Source organism: Eubalaena glacialis, chromosome 3 (genome assembly GCF_028564815.1).
Source record: "Eubalaena glacialis isolate mEubGla1 chromosome 3, mEubGla1.1.hap2.+ XY, whole genome shotgun sequence".
In the NCBI taxonomy this organism is placed as follows: Eukaryota; Metazoa; Chordata; class Mammalia; order Artiodactyla; family Balaenidae; genus Eubalaena; species Eubalaena glacialis.
This window is the reverse complement of record NC_083718.1, coordinates 134,809,561-134,829,648: the sequence shown is the minus strand read 5'-3', so window position 1 is coordinate 134,829,648 and position 20,088 is coordinate 134,809,561. Positions and strand designations below refer to the sequence as shown.

The following is a 20,088-nucleotide window of genomic DNA, read 5'->3' as shown; positions in this document are numbered from 1 at the left end:
ACATATACACACATATATAATTAAAAATCATTTTATTATGGTAAAATATGCATAAAATAAAATTTACCATTTTAAGCATACAGTTCAGTGACATTAAGTGCATTAACATTATTATACCAAAACATTATTATTATTATTAATGTTAATAGGTAATAAGATATATAGTTCAAAAATCAAACCTTCCAAATGATATAAACTGAAAAAAGTATTTTTCAATTCTATCCCCAGCCAACCAATTTCCCTCTTTAGAGGGAGGTAACTGCTATTATCAGTTTCTTATATAAATTTCCAGAGATACTTTTCATAAGCCTACGGACACATAGATAGCATTTTAGACACTGTTTGATAAACTTGCTTTTTCCACATAGTAGAAAATATAGGAGATAATTTGATATCTGTTTGTAAAGAATTTTCTTATTTTATTTTAATTTTTATTTTTATTTTTATTTTTTTTACAACTCCTTAATAGCACATCGTGTGGATTTATGTCATTTCCAGTCTTTGCATACATAGATTACTTTGCATCCATGCAAGCATATTATAGGAGAAATTGAATTGTTATATATAATGGTATGCCGTTTTGCAATTTTGGTAGAGTTTGTAAAATTCTCCTGCATAGACCTTGTTCCAATTTTTACCATTATCTATGATGTGATGCATATGACTTTCTAAATTTAATCGATGGGTATTGTACTTAAAAGCTGTGATGGTTTAGATTGCTACAGGATTATATGTAAACATCCTGTCCTTACACTGCCACCCAGAAGTAGGTTGTAATCACTCTTTTCTTATTCTTCTCATTGTGCTGAATATATAGTAATATCTGAATTCCTTCAAGTTGCATTTTCTTGACTACTACAGAAATTCAGCATTGTTTTATATTTGTCATATGCTCTTCTGTAAATTGTATATTATTGCCTACTTTTTTATTGTTGTCTTCTTCTTATCACTTTGTGACTATACTTTGTATATTATATATATATCAACCCTTGTCTTTCAAATATATTACAAATATTTTTCCTAACTAAAATTTGATTTTGTGTATGTTACTTTTTGTCATTTTTTAGCTATATGGGGCAAAATACATCTTTTCTTGTGGTAATAAAATTAACTTGCTTTTGCTATAATCCTTCTATATAATTTATAATGGTAATTAATTCTCTGGAAGGAGTTGTGTAGTTCTCATAGATTATGATGACAGGGAGTCTGTCTTCCTAAATTATCTCATTACCTTAATCTTAATTCATTTATGATTGTGGAAGAGTCAGTTTATAAAATTATGGAATGTTTTATATTTAATGTGAAATTCAGAGATGGCTTCACACTTTTATGCAGCTATCCTGAAAATGTTATTTCCTAAAGAAGAAATGTCAGTAAACAAGAGATAGTAAACCTTGTTTTAGACTTACTGGGTTAAGAGAAAAAAAGTGATCTCAAAATGCCAGGAAGGGGGGAAGAATACTGGTGTTTTATTGTTTTTGTTTTTTTTTCTGATGTTAAAAAAGTTGCCAGAAGTCCTCTTGGGTTATTTCTTACTTACCTCCATGTTTTACTGGATAATTGCCACAAATTATTTGGACAAGTATGTGGAAATTAAAACCTTTACTTCTATTACTATTCAGCTCATGTGATGGTTAGAGAGCCTTTCTTCTTTACAAGTTACAGTGTTAGTTGGGTATGACGGGTAGCAAAGATATGTAAGTCATGAGGTCAGAGTCAGTGGTTAAAATGCACGTTCTGGAGTTGAATCATCTAGTTTGAAATCCAGCATTACCATTTAAGGCTGTGTAAAATTGAGTATATTCCTTAACCTTTCATTGCCTCTGTTTCCTCATCTGTAAAATGGGGCTCATTGTACTTGTCTTATGAGATTGTCTAGGTGTTGGGAATAAAGCAGCAAACAGAAATGACAAAACCCATGCCTTCATAAATGGTGTTATTGGGGCTATTCATATGAAATATGAATCTGAGAACAGTATGAGAAATGGATTGGAATAAGAAACAACAGGACACATGGTACATAGTGAGCACACAATAAACATTACTTATAATAATTTTTTAAGAATCAAGAAATACAAATCAAATTGGACAAATTTATTTCAAAAGAAAGTATATTTAGAGCATAATTTGTATTTATAACTTATGAACCTCTTCTAAACTTTTTTGAAAAAAATTTTTCTTTCATAGTTTGTAAAGAAGATATAAAATTGGAACATTATACCCAAAAGAAGGACAAATTTGTGCTATTTTTATACTAGGATTTATTTATTCAACCAATATTTATTGAGCATCTACTGTTTGCTAACCCCTGTTCTAGGTGCTGGAATACAGCAGTAAATAAAACAAACAGAAGAAATCCACACTCTCATGAGTGTGTGTGTGTTTTGCACAGAAGAGTGATAGGGCTATGAATTTGAAAGATGAATCCTGCTAACCACTTGAGAAATGTACTGGAATAGGGAGAAGCAGGAGATGTAGAAATCAGTCAGGAGGCTATCTTCTTTTGAGATGAAAAGTCACAGAGACCTGTACTTGTGAATGACAGAGAGAGCCACAAAAATTGCACAATTGTGTGATTACTGAATTTCTTTAAATAAAATAATTTCAGTGTACTACGGAAACTTGCTATTTTTAAATAAATTCTCTTCAACTATTATTACAAATAATTATCTATTTACTCCTTAAAGTGAGATAAGCCTATACTACTACTTAAAAAAAAACACAAAACCTCCAAGTGTATATTCTACTGAGTGTGCAACAGTCATTTTTTTGCTGGACACTCAGAGAGAAATAAAAATAATATAATATTGTCCATGAAGAATAACCTAAAATTGATAGCCAGTTGTTACAGGTTACATGTGGCATCTATATGGACAGAAATTCAAAATCTAAAGAATGAAATTGATGACATGATTCTTCAGATCCTGTAATGCCAATATACAACTTAGGTGTCTAAAGGTTATGAATATTATGATAGAAAAGAAAGTAATTGTGGGTGAGCCACAAAGTAGTGATCATATGAGAGGGAAGCTGGAGGTTAGGAGGGAAGTTGACACAGACTGTACTTGACTCTCAAGCCATGATGGGCAGAGAAAGACTACTACCAGCTGCACACTCCAGGCTCCTGGCCAGACCTGTGCTGCTTTGGAGATCTCTGCATGAGCCAGCATCCTGGCTTCTGTGTCCTGAGGTATTCTGATGCCAGGTGAATGAGTTCCTGATGCTGTCACGTCTGACTTTATTCCTATCTGTGCTGAAGAAAGAGCCCAGTTCCTACCTGTGATCTGGTTGAGAACTTTCTAGCTGGAATTTAGGAACTGATAGTTCTTTAAATCATAGCTGGAACCAAAAACCTGGAGAGGAAAGGAAGGGCAGAAGGGAGGGAAATTGACACTTATTGAGTAACTTTTATGCAGACCAAGTTCATTTATACACACATTTTCTCGCTTTCTAGCCCTCATAATATCTCTATAAGAGAGATGAGAAACTGAGCTGCAGAGAAGTTAGTTAAGTGACTTTTCCATGGTTACTACAGCTACCAAAGGGAAAATCAGTATTACAGTCTATTTCTATATGACTCAAAGGACCATTCTCTTTCTACTGTATTGCTAGGAGAAAAGAGCTTGCATGAGAAAAATTGGATGGAGAGAACATCATAAAATTTTACCAGAATTATAAAACTCTAGAGTCATATGTTTATGAAATAGAAATGGAACAAAGCCTTCTTAAAGCAACAAAAATGGAACAATGACAATAGCTGTCAGTATTGATGCATTGAGTATGGCGCCTCTGACCATAGGATAGAGGGTAGATTTATGAAGATCATGGTAGGAGATAGGCAGAATGGCTGTCAGAAGCAGCCATAGAATATGCAGGGAATAATACCAAGTAGGTTTTTGAAACATAGGACAGATCTGAGCTAAAAATGTGGATTCAGGAGGTTTTACCATGAAGATGAAAACTAAAGTAAAAAGCAAAATAAGAAGAGAACCAAGAGCAAAACTTGGGTTAAAAAAAAGACAAAAACCAAAACAATAACAAAAGCATTTAGAGAGGCAGGGAGAGTATCAGGGTTAAGCGGGTTTATGGAAGCAAAAAAGGAGCGTGCTAAAGGGAAAAAAATGGTCAACAGAGTTAAATAAAAGCTGCAAAGAAACTTAAGGGTTCATGGAATCTGGTGGTTAAGGTACTGTAAGGGAACTGTAGAAGAAATTCATAATAGTATAGGGTAAGGAACTGAGTGTGTTTTCAGTTGAGTTCCTAGGAAACAGGCTCTGAGATAAAGATTATTATCTTATTATTTTGGGTTTCCTTGAAACAGGCTCCAAGATAAAGATGAGGATTATTTAGGAGTGCTGGGTAGAGAGAGAAATTAAACTACGATGACATTGCAACAAGAGGACTCAAGAGACCCTACAGATAGCACTGGCACTGGGGAAGCCCTTTAGAATTACGCCAAAGTGAAACAAGGTATCTGGGCTTTTAAACAAGCATCAAGCAGTCTTTGGAGGAGTGTGACCAGGGGAGGTAATTGCCTTCAGAAAAAGGCAGTGCCCAGAGAGGGATGCACCTATGAGCCATGGGTAGTCAACCTTCCAGCAGCTGGAAGAATGAATGGTTCCATCCTACAAGGGGATCTAGGTTTGGCAGCTCCTCACAGCACCCCAGGAGAGAGTGGAAAAAATGAATGTAAAGGACTAGGCTACCATCTTAAATACTTTGCTGTAAGAGATTTTATTATTGCAGCCAATAATCATCTCTTCCAAATTCTTTCCCACCACCATCTTCTTGCCAGCTAACTCCTTTACTGCCAGATTTTCTTCTTAACTAGATGCTTCATTTACTTACATGGCCTCCAGTTAGGTAGCTCTCTTTTCCTTCACTGTTCTTCATTAATTGTTACTCTTAGCTTATCTTGTACCATATGGGCAGATGTGAGCCTAAGTGGATTTCCATGGCCATTGCCATTAATATGTGTTATGTGAAAAAAAACCATATTTTACAGAATTGCTTTTCCTAAATCCATTACCAATAGAAAAGAGACTTTCCATGGGAGCTCTAAGTTAAGGAACTTAGAAATTGCAAACCAAGACTTGGTGTATCACTGCAAGGCTCTGACTGCATTGAACAGTCTAGTTTTACATATTTCATGTGGGGCTTTCCACTTCCTTAGAAGAAGACACTAAGTAAACAGGCTGTACAATTACAAATATGAAACCTTACCATAATCACATGCTCATGAATATAGAAGAAGGTTAAATAAAAGCTGTTCATCATTTTAGTGATTATTAATTTATGGCAGCTCTGAGTGTGAGGATAGTGTAAAAATAGTTCCCAGGAGGGATTTGAGTCGATATGCACTTATATCATCATGTCAACCACTTTTATCACCCTGCATCCTTATGCTTCCTGTAGGTGCTTAATGCAACATCAACTGTCTGTAGCAGTTACCGGGGATGTGTATTTACTGGCAGTTTTATTACTTTTTATAGAGTATATAGGAACATATTTTTATTTCTCTTTTTAAATTATCAATAGAATAGTTTAATATTTAAGATGTATTGGCAGGGTTCTTTTGGAAACTGTGAAGTTGTAATATACTAAATCCCCATATAACCACCCCCCTAAAAAAAACCCTGAATTATGTACAGCTTTATGGAGTTCTAACTGGAGACTGTCTGAAAAAGGAAGATTTGTTCTTGCTTTGAAAATACCATATAAACACCAAAAAAGAAAGAAAATCAGTCCCATCTGTCAAATTGTCTGGAGAATGCATTTAACAAGGAATGAAGCTACATTAAAGGCCATAAAATATGCAGCAAGGGGAAGAAGGATAAAGCCATCCTGCAGTTCATTGGCTTCACCTACTGTGCAGAGCTCTCCTTGTGAACAAGACAGATTGGGTAGTTATTGCTACATCAAAATATCTGCCATTGCGGAGAGTAAGAGAATTGGAAAGGGAACACTGGACTCCAAATTCCAGTTCTTTCCATGATCATTAGCCAAGGAAATGTGAAAATTAATTACACTTCCTTTCATTTTAAGAAAGCAGATCAACTTTTTCAACTAGGAAAGTAAACCCCACAATTTTTTTTACAATCAAGGAGACTGCCGTTCCACTAATATTATTACCAATTTGGCAAGTGAAAGAAGTGAAGTTTGCCTTACAGTTTTGCAGCTATGCCTAAGGGAAAGGAACAAATTTCTAAAGCGTATGCTGATAGACTAGCTATTGGGCAATTATATAAATTCTCTATTGTTTTATCAAAATGTGGAAGCAACACAAGAAAATAAGATTCATTTGGAGTAGCTAACAGAAAATAAATTGCATCTAACTTAACCTGCTGAAAAAAAAAAAAAAAGACAAAGCATTTAGATGTCCTTTTCCAAAGTACATTTTTGCTCAGATTGTAATTTTGAAAGGTGTTCACTTCTCTGTCAAATAGCAAAGCGGAGAGCAATTATCTGAAACAAAGTGTTCAATGCTAAACTTATTGAAAGTGGTCTCCATCTGTAAATGTTAGCAAAGCTATCCAAGGATTCTCTATTGATGCATTTTGAGGGTGAGAGAATAACATCAGATGTTCTCAGCAGTTTATAAGTGCTTCTGAGAAAGGAGTGATGATGTTGAAAAATCTTGCTTATTATTAGCAATAAGTTATTGTTTGGTATTTTCAGGTAAAACGTGAAAATGTCCTTTATATTGTCCTAAGTTTACTCACTTTATAGGAAAAACATGACATTTTGATGGCTAACTAGATAATTTATTTGTAAACACTAGACAGAGTATTTTACTTGTTTTGTTTTACACAAACTATGGAACTATTCTTCAAACCACTTAGTTCCTAGAAAATATAATAAAATAGAAAAAGAGCTTCTCAATAAAAATGTATTACAAGTTGCAAAAGTAATTCCAATTTAGTAGTAATCATAATCAGCTAATTTTAAAAATACTGACTTTTGTTAAAAAGATCTGAAACATAACTTCAAGAAAAAGTGGGTATTTTTTAATGAAGGAAACATTTAACACTATGGGAGATAAAAATTTTAAAGACTTTTTACAGTTTTAGAAAATTGGACAGTGTTTTACAATCTAAGGAAAAATAGGAAACATGTATGTAGCTAATTGTCCAAAAGAAGATGCACACAATTATGACTAAAATGCAATCACTGAGAAATTCAAAAAGCTCTATTCAATTAAAAAGGTTACCTAAAAGTTTAGAAATAAAGACTCTAAACATCTTGTCCAAATTTAGGAACCGTAAAACAGTAATTATTTTAATGTTCTATGTGTTAATATTCTGTTGTGAGGGATTGGAATAAAGATTATTTCGTATTGACAAACAGGGACAAAAATCTAGAGAAAAATTCAATTTCAGGAAATAATGGAGCCCCTCTACTGAAGAAGATATAGAGAATTTCTGCAGTGTTCAATTGGACTTAATATGTACTTGGAATATTTTGACCCTAAATTTTGACAAAGTGAATGAAGAGTTGGCTCTATCTCTTTTTTTTTTTTTTAATTACTTTTTAAAAAAATTTTTTTAAATTTTGTAAATTTTTATCTTTTTTTTAAAAATTTATTAATTAATTTATTTATTTACTTTTGGCTGTGTTGGGTCTTCGTTTCTGTGCAAGGGCTTTCTCTAGTTGTGGCAAGCGGGGGCCACTCTTCATCGCGGTGCGCCGGTCTCACTATCGCGGCCTCTCTTGTTACGGAGCACAGGCTCCAGACGCGCAGGCTCAGTAATTGTGGCTCACGGGCCCAGCTGCTCCGCGGCATGTGGGATCTTCTCAGACCAGGGCTTGAACCCGTGTCCCCTGCATTGGCAGAAAGATTCTCAACCACTGCGCCACCAGGGAAGCCCCTATCTCCTTTTTATAAACAAAAATGCTTTATTTTCATTGAACTAAAAAATTAGATGTGAATGCAGACTGGATTGTAAACTACATGCTCCTTTGAACATACCTTTGCCAAAACATACTTTCATAGTAAACCACCTTTACACCTTAGACATAAAGCATTTTATAGTTAGTAGGGCCTCCATACATTCCTGAAACAGTAGGAGTTCATCAACAGCTCAGGAATCCATCCAGAGGCTCTGTACTGGCTAGATGTGAAAAGAATATCTAATTCCTAGGGGAGATCCCAGTGTAGGAAGAGATCTAGATGGGTTTTGGTAGAAAACATAATTAAAGAAAAAAATACATGGAGCCTGTATTTTCTTATCTATTTAAGACATGGTAAGGTTAGAGAATCATAGAAATGGGTCCCCATATACTCTATTTATAGATGAGAACACTTTAGCAGGGAAAAAAGGTAATTTGACTCAAATCATGTGGCTACTTAATGGCAGAACTGGGACTAGCTTTCAGGTTTCCTGACTCTTAATCCGAAGCCCTTTAGTGGAATTCTGGCAAGATTCTTGATGATACTTGATGTTCCCTGTTAGACATGCAATTAAGCTTATAATTGGTCCTTGTTCCACTTCTCTGTGAACATGCCTTTCTTCAGATTCTGTGAGAGGGAACATTATTCACCCAGGGACAGAGAAGAGAGTGTGAAAATTAAGTCAGTGAAGTAATTTTATTTAAATTATCCAGAAAACAAGGATAATAACATGATTTGATTATTTGTTATTTTCTGCTTATGTTTCCTTATTTGCATTAACTGAGCACCTGACTCATCTGAGGTTCAAGTGATTCCCAATTTATTTTTAATTTTATTTCTGAATAATGGTAGGAAATTTGTTGTAAATTAGGCCCTCCCACAACAATTCTTGCATGTCTCTCCTGAATTTTGGTAGTTATATGTCGTGCTCAACTTTTCACTTCTTTAAGCTAGCAAACCATTCTTTGCTAGCATTAAAAACTTCTTTCACTGATTTCTCAACACAGCAACTGTTTTATGCAGAGAAATCGTGTCTTTGATAAAATTGTAATTTTTTTAAAGACATTTAACTTCCGATTATGCATCTATACAAGCAGAAGTTTTCCATCTTAGAAATCATCCTTCATGCTTTCTTATCATTGTTAACTGAGCTAATCTACCATAAGCAACTCAGCTAGGCTTACTGTCTCCTGTTGCTGTCTTTAGGTGGTCATAAATAGGAGTATGAGTTGATGATGTACTCTTATTTGGAATGAGGTACATTGCAAAAGTTAGAGCCTCATGTAAAATAGCATAAATATCAGATTGAGAGTGTCACATATATTTATCAAGAATCCAAGATCCTGCTTAATTTATTTTATTTTATATTAACGTTTTACCTTATTACTGGGGCAAAATACCGTGATTGTAGAAAAATTATAAAATACATACGGTCAAAACAAAGAAAATTGGAAGTACCCATAAGCCATCAGAGAAGCTATTAAGAAGCTATTAAGCTTCGGGTACTTTTATCTGAACACACTTAAACACATGCACACACATACACTCACACACGAAAAGGAATAATTCTGAATATGTAACTTGTTAAGGTTTTTTGCTCTGAGCAATATATGGCAAAGATTTTCTCATTAATATAATCAATTTTGAATTAAAAAATAGTAAGTATGTGGATTTTACATTAATATTATCTCTGAATGAATGAGAGCTATATGAACCAGAGTAGGGTAATATAACCAATGTAAACATTATTCATCTGCATCATTTTTAAAGGTTGCACAGTATTCTAATATGAGTACATTCTATATTTATTTAACTAATCCTTTATGGCTATATTTAAAGTTATTTTAAAGTTTCTTTGCTTTTATGAGCAGTTATGCATGTCTTTCCACACATTCAATTCTGGGTACATTTTTATGGATAGAATTACTGTTCAAATAAAATTTCTGAATAAGAATTTTGAACTCTTCACTTCTTATTCCTTGACTCCCTATTCCCACTGGTAATTCTTCTTTTTATTTTTCATTTTTTTTTTTTGCTTGAGACATTTTTTAAAATTCAGTTTTAGTGCACTATGGACAAAATGGCTGGTAAATAATTTTTAAAAGTTGTGTGGATAAACAGCATCCTTATCCAATGGCAACATGCAAAGAAATATCATGAAACAATAAAAATCTTTTCCAAATTTTCAGAAATCTCTATATCTATAAAAAAATAGACAAAGAAGTGCCTTTATATCCTCTTCCTAGATTCACCAATTGTCAGCATTTAGCCACGTTAGCTTTATCTTTCTCTGTAAGTCGCAGACATTATGATACTTTACCTTTAAAGATTGTACTCTATAGCTCCTAAGATAAGGGCAGTCTTTTCCATAACTACAGTGCCATTGTCAGGTCTAAGATATTTACAATTACTCCATAATATCATCCAATATGTGGTCCACATTTAAATTTCTCAGATTGTCCCCCAAATGCCATTTATGGCTTTTTTGTTTTGAATCCAATCAGTGTTCATACATTTTGGTCATTATATCCCTTTAGTACTAACAACATTTACATGACATTAAATTTTTAGAAAGTCTTGGCCAGTCATGTTTTAAAATGTTCAAGAGACTAGATTTGTTAATCATAGCCTCATTGCACAAACTATTAGATTGTTGGTACTCATTGCTTCTTATCACATCAGAAAGTATATAATGTCAGTTTGTCCCTCAATTGATGATACTAAATTTGACCACTTAATTGAGGTGGTGCCAAATCCCTCCACTGTATATTTTCTCCTTTGTAATTGGTAAATAATGTGTGGGTTTTGAAAGTATGTGAATATCCTGACTCCAATAACTTTTTACCCAGCAGTCTTAGCGTCCATTGATGACCCTTTACTGAATTGCCATTAGGGACTGCAAAATGGGCATATTGTATCATTTTCATACACTGTATTAATATTATTTCAAGAAGTTCCCTTTTTAATCTCTCTCTCTTTTTCTTTCTCTCTCAGTCTCTCAGCATTGTGGACTACTCATGAATTTGTTTTTAGCCCAAATATTTGTATTTAATTCAACGAAAGCAATAGAGATTTAATTGTCAGTCTAGTTCACTTTGGCTGATAAAAATGCTCAGAATTTGGTGCTTGGGAAAATGTATATATTTAGTAACACTAACATTGCTCCATTATTTTTAAAATAATAATTTTTCTGCTTTTCTGCAAGTCTCCATGACATACGTTAAAATTATTTCACAATTTTCTATTTCCAAAAGTGACATTTGGAATTTGCAAGACTAAGCACTGCAGAAAAAGTGTTATAGAGCTTGCTTTTTAAATTCCTATAAGATTTAATTACTATTTTTGACTGATGGACTAAGAATAGGCAATTATTAATTTATTCAGCAACTCTGCAATGTTTTTCTTTTGTTTTTTTATTTTTTTGTTTTTGCCTCAAATTCAACACAACTAAGGAAAACTTCCTAAAAACACCTCCTCCTTCTTACATCCTTTTTTCTGCCAATAACCCCTTAGCATATATTGCAGTATAAAATTTGTGTTTATTTGTATGCATATTAGTTTAATATTTGTCTTCTCCGCCTCTTTGACCACCACTGTAGCCCCAGTACTCAATAGGGTGCCTGGCAATAAAAGGTGATTTTTGCCTTGACTCCCTGACTGCCTGCCTAAGGGACTGAAAGATTGACCCTCTTCATTCCCCCTAGTGCATGCACCTGTGTGGACTTCTAACTGATCTCACCTCCAGGTTCTCCATAGCAAGCCTCTTGCCCATTGACAGCCACATAGTCCTTTGTAAGTACAAGTCTGACCTATTTCCACTTTTGTTTACAATTTCTATAATTCTCTGTGACCTAGGTTATAAACCTGGTGCTCTAGGATCTAAATCTGTTTTTTCCAAAACTTTTCCAGCCTCATATAACCTACACGTATCCTACAAGAATGACTTACACTTTCAATCAGTGTGCATATTATTCTTTCAAAATAATTTCCAATAATTCTTTCTCCCTCTGCAATGTTTAATATGCAAACACTTGCTAAGTCACTTTGCTGTATCTTCACCTCTGAGAAAAAACAAGGAACTTTATAATTACTAGTTTTCTATTTTTAGTTTTTTATAGAAATAAAAATTGCTGAATATTTTCTTCATATTTTAACATAATCCAATAGTATTTGAATGACAATGAGACATTTTAGGTCATCAAAAATCGATTTGCAAAAATATCTCATCAGCGTTTGTGAATAAGTTAAGTAATGATTCTCTTTCAGAGGAAGAGAACATCTTCTGAAAGATGAAAATTTCTATCTAGAAAGTTGCAGAAAATTTTGGTTAATTTTAATACAAAAGTCTATTCTCGTGATAAGAAGGGAGCTTGTATAGAGGATAAATACAGTTTTTGTAGTTAAACTGTGCTGTGGTTGAATCTCAATGCATTCACTACTTTGGGACTTAGTCTCCTTATCTGGGAGACTAAAGGGAATAAAACTGCCAGGTTTTTCTCCTTGTTATGAGATTCAGGGTAGGCCCTCACCTAATTAATGTAGCCATCGTGATTATTATTATCACCATCATTATCTTTACATTGCCTTTGATACTTATGAGCCCTTGAATTTATTGGAGACAATAAAGTTGTAAACCAAAGTTCTACAAGTATGACCTGTGTATTGGCCCCTATAGTTTGTCTTCACAGCAGGCTAAGACTGCTAGCTTAAAGCCTGCCAGAGCCGAACTCAAATTCTTACACATCCGATTGCTTTAAATAGAGCCCCAAAAGCATAATAGCAGCCATTTAGAGCCTGCCTGCTTTGCATGCCTCACAAAACTGCACCCAATATATGCTAGCCATGGATAAGACAAACCCTAAGGCTACAGAAGAGGCTGCTACCCTTTGCAGTTCTCCAACTCAGAGTCTCCCCATCTTACTGCTAATGAACAGCATCATCTGGATATATCAGCCCCTTCTCCAATTCCTCTCTCTTGTCCTAGTTCCCTCCTGGGCGGTAGTCCCACACCACTGTCTCCAGAAGGTCTCCCGCTGTGAAGCAAGCACTTCCCAAAGTTTGCTTGCAAACTTGTCCAAGTGCCACCTATAGAGCTTGTTGTGAAATACTGCCGTCTTGTGGTTGTGTCTTTCCCTTGCTCAGCCCTGATATCCTTAAACTTACCAGTCTTATACTCGAGTTTTGGATTAAAGACTAAGAAGCTGAGTCTTTTAATAAATATTATGCCTGGAATTTACTCTTTGCTTTTTTTTTTTTGTGACAAGAAAGAAGGGGAAGAAGGGGCTTTTGATGCATTTATTTCACAACCTCAAACCAGGGAATTTGATTGTGGGCTCACATTGCACTTGTCCAACAGAGAAATCTGACTGTTTTGGGCAGAAACTGCCTTATTTTATTCCAGAGGGAAAACTTATCTTGTTTGGGCTTACGGACAACTATTTTGGGTGCCAAGTGAGAGCTGAATTGCTTGAGGAAGGCCATCTTTGTCTCACTGAGACCATAGGAGAAGAAAAATGTACTGAGATCTAATGAGAAATTTTTCATTGATTACTTCACTCAGTCCTATTTAGAAGGGGACATTACTATTTCATTTGGAAGGTAACTGGGATGGTAGTGCTAGTAATGAGTAGAGCTGAAATTTGAACCTTGATCTTGTAATTTCATAGGTCTTACCCTCTCATCATTCTGCTTTACCTACCCCAGAGCTGGTACTAATCTGTAATTGAGTATTTTATAGGATCTATGAATGATACAAACCTATTTAAGACATTTTTTTTCCTGCCAGTTTTTACTTCTTTATTTTTCTCCATAGTCAGTTCATTGAATATCTTATAAAATTGAAATCTGGAACTCTTTAAAACAAGAGGCCTACTTTAAAAAAATTGCCTTTATGTGTTTTTCTTATTATGCATAGTGTTAGTTTATCAGTAGGCTTCTGTTTGAGCCAGTTGCTTAGAAATATTGAATAGTACCCCTTTGAGAAAGAGAGAAAAAAAGGCTGTTTTTATTCAAAAACAACACAGTGATGGATCTGTTAGTTGTAAAAGGCAAGCCCACCCCCACCCCCCAGGGGTAGTTTATGTGAGAGAAATAAGACACAGAAAGAGCTAAACTGATTTACTTAATAAACTATCAGGAATTACAAATTTGACTATTTCCCTGCAGCTTTGAAAAAAAAACTTAAGTGAACCCTGGAGAGATAGTAGAAAGTAGATATGCAGGAGTAAGCTCTTAGAGGACTCTTAATAGCTTGGAAACAAATAGGACCTAGAAAAAGATGGCCAAGTGAGAAATTCCTTAGAGAGAAGAAACAGACTATAATTATACCCCAAACAGCAGTTTTTAGTTTACTGAGTCTAATGCAAAATTCCTATATTGAAAAATAAAGTGGGTTTGAGAGATCTGACTAAAAGCAAGATAGCAGTAGCTGGTCACTATGGTAACAGAGGTGAAGTGATGTCATTGGGAAAGAACACTGTTAAGATTAGGTTGAGCTTATATATAAAGGCCATAGAGAAAGAAAATCAAGTTGCTTTTTTTCCATCCATTCCTTTCTGACTTGGAAAAGAAAAGGTAGAGGGATAAGCACTAGCTAGGAAGTATCATAATATAAGTTATATAGTTTCCCTTGACCTTGCTGGAGCTAGCGGAAGGCAGGCTGAGATAAGGGTAAGCATAGTAATTAAAGGTGTTAGTCACAGTGCAGGGCAGCCATGGGCTTTCAGCAGGTCCACTGTAAACCCAGGAATATAGGAGGAATGCTTCCAACCCACCAAGGATCAGGATGGCTTGAGCCTATCTTCCTACCACCAAGACTGCTTAGCAGCTACAGGATATTTAAACTGGACAGTCTCAGAATGAATACAGAATGAGAGAACACAAGATTAAAATAAGATTGGGAGCACACTTTTAGAAGTTAAGTGATTTGACTGTAGACCTTTGTGTTCTTTTTTGTTTTAATTGCTCTGAATATTTACATTTTTATTATCAAAGGAAAAGCAGGCTATTTATTGGTTAAATGGGCAATTCACTGGTTAACTATGCTAGATAATTTACATTTCATTTAATTTAATGAAGAGTTAGTTATTAAAGATATGAAGTCATACTTTGCCAAAAACAAGTTTAATTTGTATGTAATGGTGGCTATAAATCTGAATTTTCAAGATGTCAATCACCAGAGAAGAAACTGGATGCTGGTGTAAGCTATTAAACAAAGAGCTATCATTAGTCAAACTAAATTCGCTTATAAAGTTTACAGTAAAAAAAAAATTCCTTTGTCATCTATTAGTCAGAATCTGCTTTCATAACTATCCAGCATTCACCTATGAGTAACATCAGAAAAATACCTCTAAGATAGTGAACAAACAAATGGGGAAAATAAGCAAGAGATGAGAGCTTATAGGCTCTATTGTATGATTGGTCAGTTTTCTAAATTAAAAGGAAGAAATATATTTATTAATGACAGCCATACACACCAAGGATTGCTGTATTATTCTACTTGAGCTAACAACAAAATATCACAGACTGGGTGGCTTAAACAACAGAAATTAATTTTCTGACAGTTCTGGAGGCTGGAAGTCCAAGATCAAGGTGCTGGCAGAGTTGGTTTCTCCTGAGGTCTCCCTCCTTGGCTTGCAGACAGCGCCTTCTTGCTGTCACATAGGCCTTTTCTTTGTGTGTGCACATCCCCAGTATGTCTTCCTCTTCTTAAACAGACAACAGTCCTATTGGATTGGGGCCTACCCTTTTGACTTCATTTAACCTTAATTATCTCTATAAAGGCCCTCTCAGTCACGTTGGGGATTAGGGCTTCAACCTATGAATTTTGTGGAGATACAGTTCAGTCCATAACAGTTGCCAACCCCCAAAACAGAGCAGATTAGTGGAAGTATCCATTCAAAAATTTACAAAAGATATATGTTTATTAAGTGTCTACTATGTGATCAGGAAAACTCCACAAAGGTGACATGTAACCAGAGGCCTGAGGGAATGAGTAAGAGCAGGAAAAGGATAGGAAACCAAAAGAAAGGAAAAGAAAAGAAGAGAACCTCAGACAAGAGAAAAATGCTAGACACCAGTAGTGAAGGTAGAGATCACCAAAATGCAGTGTAGACGAGAACCAGTGGTGGGAAGCAGACATTTGACAATGATTAGTGGTAAAAATAAAGAACAGAGACATGCATGAGGAGGAGATGGAAGAAATAACCAAATTCTACCAGCCTCCAAAGGTATTCAGTATAGGAACAAGCTAAAGGAGACTTACCAACCATGACCAGCCTATCACCAGTCTTGCGGATTGTAACTTTAATTTATTTATTTACTAAATATTTTACTGTGTTTACTTCTCACATCTCTACCTCCTTGCTGGCCACAACTTCCTCAAGAACCTCCTGATTGGTTTCTGAGCCTTCTTCCAGCTATTCTTCACTGGGGAGCAAGATACAAATGCAGATCTGATCAGATCTTTTCCCCATTTAGAACCCTCAGGACATTTTAAGATGAACATTTATTTGTTTAAGCCAACACAAATTATTCAGACAGTGATGCTAAAATTTAAAAAGTGATGAAGATTTGAACATAATTTTGAAAGAACAAGAACAGAACTATATTTGTGTATGTGTGTGTTTATGCAAATTATGTAACATAAAAACTCAGAAGGAAACTGCCTAAAATCCTCATATATTCTAAGTTGAATAAAGCAGTGCTAAGTATATGAAATAATTCGAATCATAAGGTATTACTTTTGGTAAAGATCTGAGCTATTTCATTCTAAAATTATTATTTGCCTATGAAAAATTGACCATCAAATAGTTTAAAACACTTATAGGTTTGTATCAAAATTAGGATTATGATACAGGTTTCTTGATATCTTGATATAGTATACTTATAACCATGCTGCTTTGTATAAGTTATATATAATCAACTGGCAAAATATTTCCAATGAAAAGATTTCCAAGCCAATAGTAATTTTAGAGGAAAAATATTTTTATGAGTAAAATAATTTTGTATTATCTTATACATTTTATTTTGGGTATGTTTAGTGTCTTCAGATTATATGGCATTAGAAGATATTTATATATGTGTGTATATATTTATGTGTATGTGTATAAATATTGTGAGATATCTCAGCAATTGCTGTGAATAATTTGGGGATATGAGACCCATTTATTTAATAATGTTTATGAAATTCTGCACTGGCATGGTCAGTCATTTTCAGATTAAAGCAGGAAAATAGGGTGACTATTATTTCACAGAGATATGCCGTAGATAGACCTTCATTATCTAAATCTTTGTGATTGAAAATATAATTATATTAGTGCTTTCAACTTTGTCGATAATTTTGTTATTGTTTAAAGAGCATAATTGTAATCTATAACTGACAAATAATTTTTAAAAATTGATACATATTATTTTGTACTAGAAGCAGACTAGCATTTCTGAGCCATAGATTTACTAAAGGAAAAAAAACAAAATATTTTATTGTGAAAGAAAACAGAGTTGGCATCTGGTTTTGTTTATTATAACCTGCCAAGGTGTTACTTAGAACACAAATGTGACTATAGAAGACATTTCATAAGGAAGATGATTCATCATTCAGATGTCACCCATATGTAATGTACAGTAAAGCATGAAAGTGCTTTGACTTTCTTTTGAAATTTAAAAAAGAAATTTGAATCCTCAGCTGGCTAAGAATGGATACTTTTAAAGTAAAGAATTCTGGAATTGTCTGTCTTGGTCGGGGATGAGCAGGTTGGGGTCATGATAATCCACAGAATGAGCTTTGAAAATTTACCAGAATAAATGCTAGAAAGTCAAAGGGCAAAAGCAGGGATGTAACTTACATGCTGAGGAAGATGGAAAAGATTTGCAGAAGGAGTGTCATTTGAGCTGTCTTCAGGATGAATAAGATTTCTCCAAGTTAAAAAAAGAGTGAAGATCATTACTGGCAGAGAAATGCTTTTGCGAAAGCAGAAAGCATGGCAGAATGCAGAGGCATTGTGGATGTATGCTGGGTGGAAGAAGTTGACGGCATTCACAGGATAGGCTATATGGAAACCAACTAGAAAGCTATTTAAGAAGTCAGAGGAAGTAAAAGCAAAAGGATCTAACATTCCAACAATGATTACAGGGTGGTGTGGGGGCAGAGGGGCACATATGAAAGCTCTGACTCATCTGTGTTATTGAAAATGTATAATGACAGAAAATATAGAGTGGAGGATGGTTCCAAAGGTGTAGCTTAGGAGACTGGATGAGTGTTGACCCATTAACTCAAAGATGGCAATACATTAAGGTCAGATTTGGGGGAGAAAATAATGGGAGCATGTGTTAAACATTGTTATCACTTTAAAGAACAGTGAGAGTAGTAGTAAATAAGAGAATCTGTACAGGGGAGAAATTCACCGGGGAAAACAATCTGAGAGATTCACCTGAAGTATAAACTTTTAACAAGAAGAAAAAACCTTTTGCCTCTTTGATATCTTAGTTGTATGACTGTACATATTTACTCTATTTCTCAGTGGAAAATGTTTTTAAAAATTTGATAAAATTCCCTTTAGTTTCTATACTCTACCCAATTATATCTATTATAATCTTTGCAAAACAGACCACCAGTACTCCTGATAACTCTGAGGTGGGCAGAAAAAAATTAATTATTCTAAATATGTATATTCCCTTTATTATGGAAAAAACATTTTTACAATATAAATTAAATGCTTAATCTAAAAAGCTAAAAAGTTTCCTCTAATTATCTGGTATATTCACTCATCTCAACGTGTTCAACTTTTCCCCTACTTTGACACAGCATGCTCTCAACCCCAATGCACACATACAAACACACTAGCGCAATGCATATAAACCCTTTTAATGAATGGTTTTCTACCATCTTTAAGAACTAAACAGATGGCCCAGGAGAATGATGAAATGACGTTACTTTTCTGCTTCAGATTAGATTTAGCCCTTGGTTCAGAGCCAGTCTAGGGAGACAGTTGTTGCTACTTAATGAGAAACCAGGTGCATTTTGTCTCCACTGATGCTCATTTCTGTACCTTGTTTTGGTCTACGTATATCTAGAAAATGCGAATTAGAAAGAAGATTTGTTCTGACAGCATTCATATGTTAATCTCACTATAATTGCTAGAGGTGGATTGAGCTCTAACTGGGTTTATAAACAAAGTAAAACATTGAATTTATATTAGTAAAAGAATTATTTGGTCTGTGACATCCTGTGTCAGTAAGAAAAATAAATATTCCTGATCTAAGGCTTAGAATATTTAGATTTCAAGGTCAGTCAGCAGAAGTGCTATCAAGAGGCATTTCCATTTGAAAGAGTCCATTAGTGACAATGGAGAACAAAATCTTAGAAATATTTTCCCTGTTTATTCATGGTACTGTAAACACACAACCTAAAACACACAACCAAGTGAGAGATTAAATTCTATTAACCTTTCACATATAAAGATGTACCCTTTATATAATCATTTACTTGGTTCTCTTATAATGGACCCACCTGCTCAAAAACCATGGAAAATAGAAAACTTCCAATAATATTTGGATTATTCAAACACTGTATTGGAACTATACAATTATCTAACTGAGATTGTTCCTCTAACTGAAAATTTAGAAAGGTATGGGATTGACAAAAGTTCTTGTCCAGGAGGCGAGAAGAGAGTTCCCAAAGATCATGTTTAAAGGCAGTGACTGATAAAAAATAAAGTGTTTCCTATTTATAATCCATTGAGTCAAGTGCATTCAACAAACTGATTTTACAAGCATAAATTAAAGGAGGAACAAATAAAGGAAGAGATTAGAAACACCTCAAATTAAACACTATCAAACTGACAAAGATTGAAAATAAACTGATAACATCTGCTGGCACTGGTGCAAGGAAATAGATATTCGTATATAATATTCCGGGCAATATCAATTGGTACAAATAATTGAACAATTTTGCAATATTTATCAAGAAAAATAAAAATTCAAATTCTTTTCACCTAGTAAATGCACAAGAACTTATATTTGAGGTTGTTTTATCAAGACATTTGTTATAATTTGGGAAAATAGCAAGCTATATAAATTTCTAGGATAAGAAGAAGATTGGTCAAATAAATTGGTAGACATATTCACAACAATATTTCATAGTCTTCAAAAAGTATATTTTAAGGAATGTTTAATGATATGAGAAAATGTTTATAGTATAA

General features: G+C 34.3%; 1 protein-coding gene across 2 annotated transcripts in view; it reads left to right on the top strand.

Moving 5' to 3' along the window:
• LRRC7 (leucine rich repeat containing 7) overlaps positions 1-20,088 on the top strand; it is a 384,748-nt gene that overhangs the window by 33,919 nt on the left and 330,741 nt on the right. The gene's annotated exons all lie outside the window — the stretch shown is intronic.